Raw genomic sequence first — 11,481 nt, forward strand, 5'->3', positions numbered from 1 at the left:
CTTGCTGCCTTCCAGTCCTCCCTGAGGGCTTCCTAGAGGCATCCACTGTGAGCAAAGAGATGCTAAACATCATGGCCCATGGGCCTGATCCACCAGGATCTTCTTACACTATTATGTTTAATTGTGCTACAAACTACCCCATAGCAACAGCGTGACCTATATGACACTCATATAGCAAAGGAAGCCAAGGTCCCTTTGCTCCCCCGCCCCCCATAAAATATTTGAGGGGGTCCCCCCAAGCTGATGGGCATTGCCATTCAAATGGTGTGCATGTGTGATTGATTATGCAGGGTGGGGCTTACTTGCCCTCCTCAATATATTATTCAAGTTGGCACCCCGATGGCAATCATGTTTGGACATGGGCATAGCCAGGATTTTTGTTGGGGAGAGAAAGGCTTTTGTTAGGGGGGAAGAACCTCAGAATTGCATTGATTTGTGGGGAGCTGCCGTCCTCCCTGCCCCTCCTTGGCTATGCCCATGCATTTGGGCCACCCCAACCCAACTCAACTTTGAGTTCAGCAGAAAGGCCTTCTGTGGGACTCGGAAGCTTGCCAGCCTGCCCCACGCAGCTGACACAAAGCACAGCACTCCATTTGGCTGTTTTGGTCTGTCCTGGTCCGACCCAACAGGGCTCTCTGTCTGCATGGGAGGCAGTTGGTGATAGCGATGTTTGTCCAAACCCAGCAAGCGGCAAGAGGGAGCTCCTCATCTGCTCTGCCAGCTTCAGGCTGGGTGGGGAAAGAAAGAGAAAGTGCTGTCGGAACATGTCTAAGTGAAAGTTTGATAGTGCACAGCAAAGCCAGGTGGCTAAAACAAATACCAACGTTTCCGGGAGTTTGGCATGGAGCGCTCAGACCAGGTGGATGATGGTTTTGTTTTCAGGGAGGGGCGTCTTTCAAGGTGCTGAGAATATTTCTCACAAGTCTGGAGGTCCAGGGGCCAAGTGTGGCCCTTCAAGCCATGCTATCACCCCAATATTCAGAGAATGGGTGGCTATGTTATGGTTTGCATAACGTTTTTTTAAACGGTGAATTAGAGAGGGTCACCTTATATCTTCAGTTGAGATTTTATATATATATATATATATATATATATATATAAAATATATTTATTAAGGTTTTTTGAAATATTACAGTAAAAATGAAAAAGAAAAAAGAAAAATACAAAATAAAAACAGTTAAAACCACACATATTTTCAGTTACTTATTTTCCTTAAGCTTGTTTCCCGGACCTCCTCGTACCTCCCTTTTTTGTATTCCACTTCAATTTATTGGTTCAGCAAATCCTTACCATTAGATTTTAACCCATTTATAACCCTTTTTTCATATTCTCTTAAAGCATTACAGCTAGAAACCGCTTAATTACTATCCAACATCATTCTATCATTCATTAATTTTACAATATTTCTGTAAATAGTCTTTAAATTTCCTTCCAATCTTCTTCCACCAACTCTTCTCCCTGGTCTCGGATTCTGCCAGTCATTTCTGCCAATTCCATATAGTCCATCACCTTCATCTGCCATTCTTCCAAAGTGGGTAGATCTTGTGTCTTCCAATACTTTGCAATGAGTATTCTTGCTGCTGTTGTAGCATACGTAAAAAAAGTTCTGTCCTTCTTTGGCACCAATTGGCCGACAATGCCCAGAAGAAAGGCCTCTGGTTTCTTCAAGAAGGTATATTTAAATACCTTTTTCAGTTCATTATATATCATTTCCCAGAAAGCCTTAATCCTTGGGCACGTCCACCAAAGGTGAAAGAATGTACCTTCAGTTTCTTTACATTTCCAGCATTTATTATCGGGCAAATGATAGATTTTTGCAAGCTTGACTGGGGTCATGTACCACCTCAGTTGAGATGTTTTAATTGAGATTCCTGCATTGCTTAGACGAATCTTGGATTCCCTTCCAATTCCACGATTCTATGAAATCAAACCGAAACAGATTTCTCCCTCTACTTTCCTAACAGGCAAGCCCTCTCTGCTCACGCAGCGAAGCCAGTTTGGCAAACCGGCTTCCGCTGTGCTGGCACCCGTTCCGTTTGTGTAGGGGAAGCATGTACAGAAGGAACGTGATCGATGGGCACTTAAGCCTGGAGATCATCTGAGGCATGTTTGGACTGGGGCAGGAGGATTAGCCTGAGAAGAGAAGAAAAGAAGGGGAAGAGAAGGGTTTGGTGTGGCTGAAACAGGAGGGGTGGGAACGGAAAGCATGTGCGATGCGCCTATTGTCTACATGGCAGGAGGAAACACATTTTGGGTGGTGCAGAAGGTGTGGGGACACCGTAGGAGTGGCAAGGCATTCATTCATTCATGAGGTTGTGTGCCCTCCATGTGTTGGTGAACTCCAGCTGCCATCAGCCCCAGCCAGCCAGGTTGATGGTCAGAGATGATGGGAGCTGAAGCTCAACAACAGCTTCTGAGCCACGGCATTGGTCATGCCGTGAGTATTAACCTTAAACGTAAAGGATCCCTGACAGTTAAGCCCAGTTGCAGACGACTCTGGGGTTGTGGCACTCATCTTGCTTTACAGGCCGAAGGAGTTGCTGTTTGTCCGCAGACAGTTTTCCAGGTCATGTGGCCAGCATGACTAAGCCGCTTCTGGCGAACCAGAGCAGCGCACGGAAACGCCGTTTACCTTCCTGCTGGTGTGGTACCTATTTATCTACTTGCACTTTTTGACATGCTTTCGAACAGCTAGGTTGGCAGGAGCTGGGACAGAGCTTTTCCTTAGGATGTCCCTATTTTCACTGGAGAAATGTTGAAGGGTGAAGAGTTATCCGACCTCTGAACCATCTGCAAACAAACCTGTATAGCAGTGGTGTCCAAACTTTTTTCAAAGAGGGCCAGATTTGATGAAGTGAAGGGCCGCGAGGGCCGACCATAGGGCCAACTGAAGTTGTTAACCTTTTTTTAAGATTGAAGTTGTTCAGCTTTTTTTAGGGTTGAAGTTGTTGAGGGTTTTTTAGGATTTTAACCCAGGATATAAACTGCTGCAGGGGCTGGATTAAACCGACTGGCGGGCTGGATTAGGCCCCCGAAACGGACTTTGGACATGCCTGCTATATAGGAAAGGGTTGTTTTTTTAATGTTTAATGTTTTCTAATGTTTTTATATATGTGGGAAGCTGCCCAGAGTGGCTTGGGGCAACCCAGTAAGATGTGTGGGGTAAAGAGAAAGATAACTGGACCCCTGACCATTGGGTCCAGTCGTGGCTGACTCTGGGTTTGCAGCGCTCATCTCGCTTTATTGGCCAAGGGAGCCGACGTACAGCTTCCGGGTCATGCGGCCAGCATGACTAAGCCGCTTCTGGCGAAGCAGAGCAGCGCACGTTAACGCCGTTTACCTTCCCGCCGGAGCGGTACCTATTTATCTACTTGCACCTTGACGTGCTTTCGAACTGCTAGGTTGGCAGGAGCAGGGACTGAGCAACGGGAGCTCAGCCCATTGCGAGGATTCAAACCACTGACCTTCTGATCGGCAATTCCTAGGCTCTGTGGTTTAACCCACAGCACCATGCGCGTCCCTAGGTATGGGGTATAAATAGTAAAATTATCATTATGGAATGGGACGTCCCTATTTTCATTGGCGAAATGCATGCAGAGACCACTTTGAATTTTCACTTGGAAGACACTAAGTGCTTTGACCAACAGATGTTGTCGCAGCTTGTTGGCTCTCGGATCATTACCAGCCTGTAAACCCAAGACACCTCCTCTGACCACACAGCCACAGGTCCACGCCTTCCAGGATGCAGGCTGGTGTTAGCTTAAGCAAAGTTAATCCCCAGCAGCTCAGAGCAGAGCCTTCCTTGGCCAGCTTGCAAACAAGACACAGAACAGGTCGGTCTGACACTCTGCGAGTTACCTGGCCTGACTCATCATCGCTTTGGGCAAGGGAGACATAAAATCATCTCTCTTCTCTCTCTCTCCCCCCCCCCCACTGCCTCACCTCAGCCAAGCTCTTCCCAATGCCCAAACCGGCTTGGCAAGTGCTGGAACAGGTTCTTTTGAGGGCGCCTCCAGCCCCTCCAGGTGCAAGGAAGGTGCGGCTGGCCAGGTAGGAGGGTGGCGACTCTGCAAATCCTCCCCACCCCCCTTGCTTCAAAGCTGGGCGTGGCAGGGATGAAGGAGAATTCCTCCCGAAAATATGCAAGCTCCAAGCATAGAGGAGCCTCCTGCTACACCCACAAACCTAGGCCTTGCTCAATAGCGATTTCTCTCTTGCCAGATCTGCTCCAGTCCTATTTTTCACACCGCCTTGCAAAAGACTAGGATACCAAGCGGTTGCTGTCTTGAGAAGGAGGGCCTCCGCCCACCGCATTCTGGAACCAGAAAAGCCACAATTTTGCGACGGCAGCAAACGCCGGAGAATGCAAACTCTTGCATATCGCAAGCTTAGGATGGGCATCTCTGCCAATCTCGATTTCTTTCACATTCTGCAGTCTCTGGCACTCTGCAGCTCTGCATGAATTTGCAATGGATTTTTAATTTATTTATTTTTACGCCCTCGCGAAAATTCATCTGCAGCGGAGTGTGAATTTCTCACACCGTGCACAATTTTTTTAATGCCGTCTTGCCAAGCAGGAAACACATTTTCGCAAACGTCTCGTGCATTTTATCTCCTGTAAGGAGGCAGCGCCGTATAGTGGTTAGGGTACTGGACTAGGACCTGGGAGACAAGGTTGATGTCTCTTTAAGAAGCCAAGGGGCGATGGGAGTTGTTAGTGCAACAGCGTCTGAAGGGCATCAGCTTGGCTCCCTTGCCAGCTTCCTATGATGATAAATACAGCTCCATGTTCCCTCAACCTCATTCGGAACATTCTTTCATATGTGGTGGACTTGTAAAAGGGTAAAAGAGTATTGGCAAATGATCCATAATGAATTGAAAAAAATGTTTTAAAGTACTTTTCCAAAAAAAGAGAGTCCTTTTTGTTGGGGATAATTCAGATGGAAATTCCCAGGTGTCAAAAAAGGTTATTTATGTAAGCCACTACTACAGCCCGTGTTTTGTTAGCCCAAAAATGGAAAACGAGCGAGGTCCCAATGAAAGAAGAATGGCAACTTAAGTTGACAGAATATGTGCAGCTTGCAGACTTAACATATAGAATAAGAGAACAGGAAGGACATACGCTTAGCGAAGATTGGAAAATGTTTATTGAATATATGGGGGGAAATTGTGTACACTTGAAAACGCTGCCAGTATTAAGATAAATCCAACAGTGTAAATAAGTTTTGGTGGATGAAATAATGGAATACTGAATGGTTTAGTTTATGTAAAATATGCAGGGATTTATGATATGCAAAATGAACCATGGAAAGAGAAGGAGGGAAGTCAGTGATACTTGAAGGATGTTTAAATGAGTATTCTAAATTGTAAAGCAGAATATATATATATATATATATATATACATACAGAGAGCGAGAGAGAGTGCTTTTTTCTAAAAAAATGTTTAGGGGTACTCTCATTTTGACTCAAGAAAACCACCATTTTATAGTTCGGGAAAACTAAGTACAGTAAATGGACAAAAGTACAAAGATTCACAAAATGTTTAGGGGTATGTGTACCCCTGTATCCCCCCAGAAAAAAGCACTATCTATCTGTCTATCTATCTGTATACAACTCCATGAAGGAGGGATGGAATAGCCCATGTAGGTGATCCAGCAAATAATGCCCAGCGTAGAAGGCAAAGGGTGGAGCTTTTTCCACTTCAATCTTATTTAGCTTTAAAAAATAAAAGAAAAAATCCAGCTGAACCAGGTGAAGATGAAAGGAAATGTCAGCCTGCTCGCCAACAATCATTCCACTTAATTTGTTTGTTTTTAAATATATCTCTTTAAAAAAAACAAGAAAAAAACAAGTGAGGAGGATTTCTTTCGCTCTTCACATAACACCCTACCCATCCTTCAGGGCAAAACAGCAAGGAGCTTTTTTTAAAAAAGTATATGGCTTCCTCTGGTAAAACCGGCATTTCCAAAGAAACACCTTGATGGTTCCTGCCTAACCCACCATCCAATCTCACCGTGACTGATGACTTTGGGTCACTGTTGTACATCATTGGACCTCCCCACAGACTACCTGTTTATTGAGCGTACCTGTATATCCTGATTTGCTTGCACAAAGCTGTGTTCGTGCGACAAAATTTATATGTACTAGTTGGTTGGAGGAAAACCCTAAGCGGTTTACAAAGAATGTTACAATTATCAATTTTTTTTTAAAAAAAAGCTTAAAACCATTTGAAACATGCAAAACATCATTAAAATGAACAGCAACAGAAGGCAAAAACACGTCAACATCTACATGCCTGGCTAGGCTTGCCTAAACAAAAATGTTTTTAGCAGGTGCCTAAAAGACACAGCAAAGACGCCTAGTGCTGCCACACTAAATGATTGATTGATTAGAAATGTGGAATGTGGCACCTAGGGCAATGCCCGTTCTCCAGATCGAAGGGGTCAAATGGGCATATATGGGGCAAGGCAATCCGGTAGGTAAACTGGTCCAAAGCCATTCAGGGCTTTATATACCAATAAAGTAAAGGTAAAAGACCCCAAGATGGGGTCTCTGCAAACATTCCATTCGTATATTTTTGTTTACAGTTTTAATGACTTCTATTAAAAAGATAAAGGACCCCTGGACGGTTAAGTCCAGTCAAAGGCGACTCTAGGGTTGCGGCGCTCATCTCACTTTCAGGTCGAGGGAGCCGGCGTTTGTCCACAGACAGCTTTCTGGGTCATGTGGCCAGCAGGACTAAACCACGCACGGAGGACCATAACGAAAACCAGAGCACATGGAAACACCTTTCACCTTCCCGCCGCAGCGGTACCTATTTATCTACTTGCACTTTGACGTGCTTTCGAACTGCTAGGTTAGCAGGAGCTGAGACAGAGCAACGAGAGCTCACTCTGTTGCGGGGATTTGAACCGCTGACCTTCCGATCAGCAAGCCCAAGAGGCTCAGTGGTTTACCACAGCGCCACCCACGTTTATATACCGATAGGAACTCTTTGGTCCAAGGTTAGCAGAGCTCATACTCTGCCTTCTCTTTTTTGGACATTTGTTCTGATTTGTTTGCATGGAGGTTATACAATAAGGAGCATTCCTCCTGATTTTCCTTGCACTGTGTTCATGCATCTGTGTTCATAATTTGCATATCACACATCCCCCCCCCCATGCATTTCTCTGTCACTTTCCTAACAGCAAAACGTCCATTGCTATGTCAAGAGGATTTGTTGCCCTGGAGTAACAGAGCACATTTTAATCCTCTGTAAATTTTGCAAACTTCTTTGCACTGCTTTGAACCCCTCCTACAAAATGGTAACTTTCTGGAGGCAGCCTTTGACAACATCCTCTGTTTATTGAGCGTGCATTCTGATTTATTTACAGGGCTATGTTCTGCTTCTGCCGTCAGAGGCAACCTGCCTCTGAAAGCCAGTTTTTGGAAACAGCAGAAGGCGAGAGTGTTGTTCTCATGTGGTGCTAGAGGGATTCTCACAGGAATCTGGTTGGTCACTTTGAGAACCGGATGATGGACTTGATGGGCCACAGAACTGATCCAGCAGCAACGCCTTCTGTTCTTACGAGAGGCCACACGATGTTGTGTCAAGCAAACGTTATATCACACTTTCCTGTCACTTTCCTGGTTGAAAAACGTCCAGTTCTGGGAAGGAAGTGCGGTCAGCTTTAATTGTGCTACCTGGATTTGCCGGCGAGCGACGAAATTCCGCCCGAAAACAGCAAAAGTCTGGCGATGACCCGAGCTAACACAGCCGCTAACCAAAATGCAGAAGGTTGCTAAATAAAAATAAATCAAGGTCATTCTCTTTTCCAAACGCTGCCCCCCTAGTTTGTGATTGTTCTTCTTTTCAAGGCAGCTGTCTCCTTTGTAATCACTGGCCAAGCTCAGCGGAATGTTTTGGAGTCTGCTTTTAGAAAGTTAACACGGCTTGCAGTATTTGGGGGTGTATATAATTAGTTTTCCATTTATTCTAAGCTTGTTCTTTAAGGCTGACACCTTTTAAAAAAAAAGTTGTCCTCACTCTATAGAGTTTTTTGCGACGGCTCAACAGGCAAAAGCGATTCTACCTTCTTGGGTAAAATATTTCTGTCCCACATTACTGTACAAAGATAAAAGCCTTGCAAAGTGGCTAAGATTGTTGCTGTTGTGCTCAGGCTCAGCTCTGGGGCTTCCTCAGGGCATCTGGCTGGCCGCTGTGAAAACAGGAGGATGCATGAAATGGGCCACTGGTTTTTCTGATGTTCGTAAGTATGGCAAAGACCCAGAAGCAGCCATGAGAAGGCCAAGCTGAAAGCCATTCAACAGCAGCCATTAAAAAGAAACAAGTACTGTGACAGAACTTGGGCGCCACACTGACTCTCTGCCAAATAGTAGCAGAATTCCAGGGAGGCCCAGAATTTGTGCTGCCTTGGAGAATTGAAGATGCAGCGGCGACTGTCATAGCTTTAAGAAATATAATCTATCCACATATTTACACCTTCAGACTGCATGGAGGAAGTCCTGGTCTTACAGCTTGGTCCTCTTCAAAGGGGCTTTTCCCCCACAGCAGGGCAGCCCTGGAGTCCAAGGCATCTCTCCCAGCCAGCCTTCAGCCAGCCTGCCCAAGATGAATCCCAGTCTTTCGTCTTTCTTCTTCTTCTTCTTCTTCTTCTTCTTCTTCTTCTTCTTCTTCTTCTTCTTCTTCTTAGCACACCTTGCTAAAGACCCTCTTTTCCTGTCACTTTGCACCCAGTTACCCTGGCAACCTTCCGTCTGCCCAGACCTCAAATTCCTCTCAGATGAGCCATCGACACCTTTTGTCCTGTTAACAACTCTATCCCAGGTGAAGCCCTGGCCAGGAAATAAAGCTTTACCTGTTATTTTCCCACTAGCCTGCAATCTTCCCTTCAATACTCAAAATAATCCAAATCCTACTCTTCTTTTTCCTTCATTACTAGGGTTTAGGGGGTCCCCCCCCCCGAAATCTATAACACCACAAAAGCAGCACAATGCTATTTGTGGAAAGCTCTGGAAAACGAAATTGTGTTCGCAACCGTTTGGAGCTGGAAAATGTTCATTCACAGACACGGTGTGAATGCGAATTGCCCCTGCAAACTGGCAGTGCCACATTGCCAATGGGTAGCTCCTTCATGCAGCCAATCCCAGTGTGGCTTGCTATTAACCCTAGACATCGAGTCCTGCTTGCCAAAGAACAACCCTTAGCTGTCCCACGCAATGTAAGGAGGAGGGCATGGGAGAATGGAGGTGGAACAATGGTCTGACATGGTGTAAGGCATGTATATATTCCTGTTCTCCCCCATCCCACCCAGCCGCCCCTCTGCCTCCATTAATCCAAAGAGTCTCCCTTTGCTTGTGTTCCCTCAGGGGATGAGTTATTTCTGCCGCATTATCCTTCAGCTGCTTTATGGTGACACCACACACAGGTCTCCACAGCAACTAATTTACGAGTTACGGGAGCAACTCCTTGACTCCTGGAGATAAGTCAAGGCACCATTTGAGGGCACGATCCTGTCGCCAGGCCACCACGAACTATAATTTTCCTCAGCCACAAACTGCACGAGGCCATTTACATGCAAGTAACCCTGTCAATTAATGACTTGGCAGAAACGGTTTTCCCGGAACGCACCAAGGCTGAATTAGTTTGCCTTCTGTGGCGGTCCGTGCTTATTGTCAGCATGAGAGAATTCACAGGGACGTCAAGCTGGGAGATAGATGGTACCTGTTACGAGAAATAACTGCTTCTTTTTCCTTATTGGGTTGTTGCAGGAATTTATGTATAGTTTGGGGGGGGGGGTTGCCCCTCCAGCAGATATCATGCATATGCAGCCCACTACCAAAATCAGCACAATCACTTTTATGACTTGTCCCCACAAAACACTTCATCACGGTTTCTTCCTATCTATTCAAAGGGCCTTTGCTGCGCGATACCAAATGTAAGAATTCACTGATAAATGTATCTGTGTACTGGCTCACTTGTAAAACTTCAGAAATTCATATAGACATGTGAGCTCGGCTACTCAGCAGCCCCTCTGCCTGAGTGATAATCCCTGGCATCCTGATACCTGAGTGCTAGATAGGTAGCCATTCCAGAAATAACAAACCCAGATGAAGACAAAAGGGTGTGATTAACTTGGTTGGGAAACAGGGAAATGTAAATATCTCTTTTGTTACACTTGATTGGTGTTTGGTGGAGGGCAAGGGGAACCATGGGGCAGGGTCCAGGATGCTCAGATTACTACCACCAGACCTCCCCTTTCATGATGTAATCATGATGTATTAGTGATGTAGTTTTGGGGGGGGGTGTAAAATGGGGATTAGCAGCTAATAAAAGTTTGGGTTCTCTTTTGTTTGGAGCTTCCATCTTGTTCCACCTTGTGGCAGGTGGGAGTCCTGTGGCGACAGTCTTCAATAAAAACCAAGCCTACTGGCTGCTCTGGTATTCCTGGCTGGTGTCCTTGTTTTTTGTCCAAGGGAGCCCTCAGAAACAGGGTACCCAAGAGCCCATATAGAGTCCTTTTGTAGGTTCTCTATCGGTAGGAGAAAATAACAGAGACCAACCAGAGAATATTGAGAAGTAAAGCAGCTAGTAAGCCTCATCTTTATTAAAGTTGTTGCAACAGGGTGCTTCCCCCCCACACACAAACAGGAGGGGGGGAGGGACCCAGAACAAAGGTGTGCCCGCCCTTAGTATATAGACTTTTTAAATTGCCCACCCTCAAACTCCAGACCACCCCCAGAAACATCATACATACATCACAGAAGGTGTGTATCCCAGGACCACCTCCCCCAATGCATCATACATACATCACAGGAGGGACGGACTACAACAGAAATTTGAGTGCATTGTTTTTTATCTCTTGTCTGCTAGGTTACTTGATTGGATTACCTGGGCATCCTGGCCACTCTTTTGTTACTCAATTCCTGAATCCAGGTCACAGGCTCACACCCTATTCATATCTTAAACGTGCCCTTAAGACAGGACTTGTGAAAGAGACAATGGGGAGATTTCCCATGTCCTTCGACCTTGTAGAGAAATATTTGAGGTCATTTTGGGAGAGAGAAAATGGTTTCAGGACTTTTCTGTGGGTTTCAGACACGTGGTTTACATATTTGTATGTGTTTGCTTGGTACATTTATGGACATCTATTATATATATTGGGTCACGGGTGGCGCTGTGGGTAAAACCTCAGCACCTAGGACTTGCCGATCGCATGGTCAGCGGTTCGAATCCCCGCGGCGGGGTGCGCTCCCGTCATTCGGTCCCAGCGCCTGCCAACCTAGCAGTTCGAAAGCACCTCTGGGTGCAAGTAGATAAATAGGGACCGCTTACCAGCGGGAAGGTAAACGGCATTCTGTGCGCTGCGCTGGCTCGCCAGATGCAGCTTGTCACGCTGGCCACGTGACCCGGAAGTGTCTGCGGACAGCGCTGGCTCCCGGCCTCTAGAGTGAAATGAGCGCACAACCCTAGAGTCTGGC

The 11,481-nt window shown here is 45.9% G+C and overlaps 1 long non-coding RNA gene across 1 annotated transcript; it reads left to right on the forward strand.

The window, feature by feature from the left end:
• Positions 1 to 764: 764 nt before the first annotated feature.
• On the forward strand, positions 765 to 7,832 carry LOC308463148. The gene is made up of 2 exons (XR_013979488.1): positions 765 to 859; positions 7,374 to 7,832. It is a non-coding gene; the product is annotated as an uncharacterized lncRNA (long non-coding RNA).
• The last annotated feature ends 3,649 nt before the right edge of the window (positions 7,833 to 11,481 follow it).

This window comes from Podarcis pityusensis, assembly GCF_964106645.2.
Source record: "Podarcis pityusensis genome assembly, chromosome: 14".
Lineage (NCBI taxonomy): Eukaryota > Metazoa > Chordata > Lepidosauria > Squamata > Lacertidae > Podarcis > Podarcis pityusensis.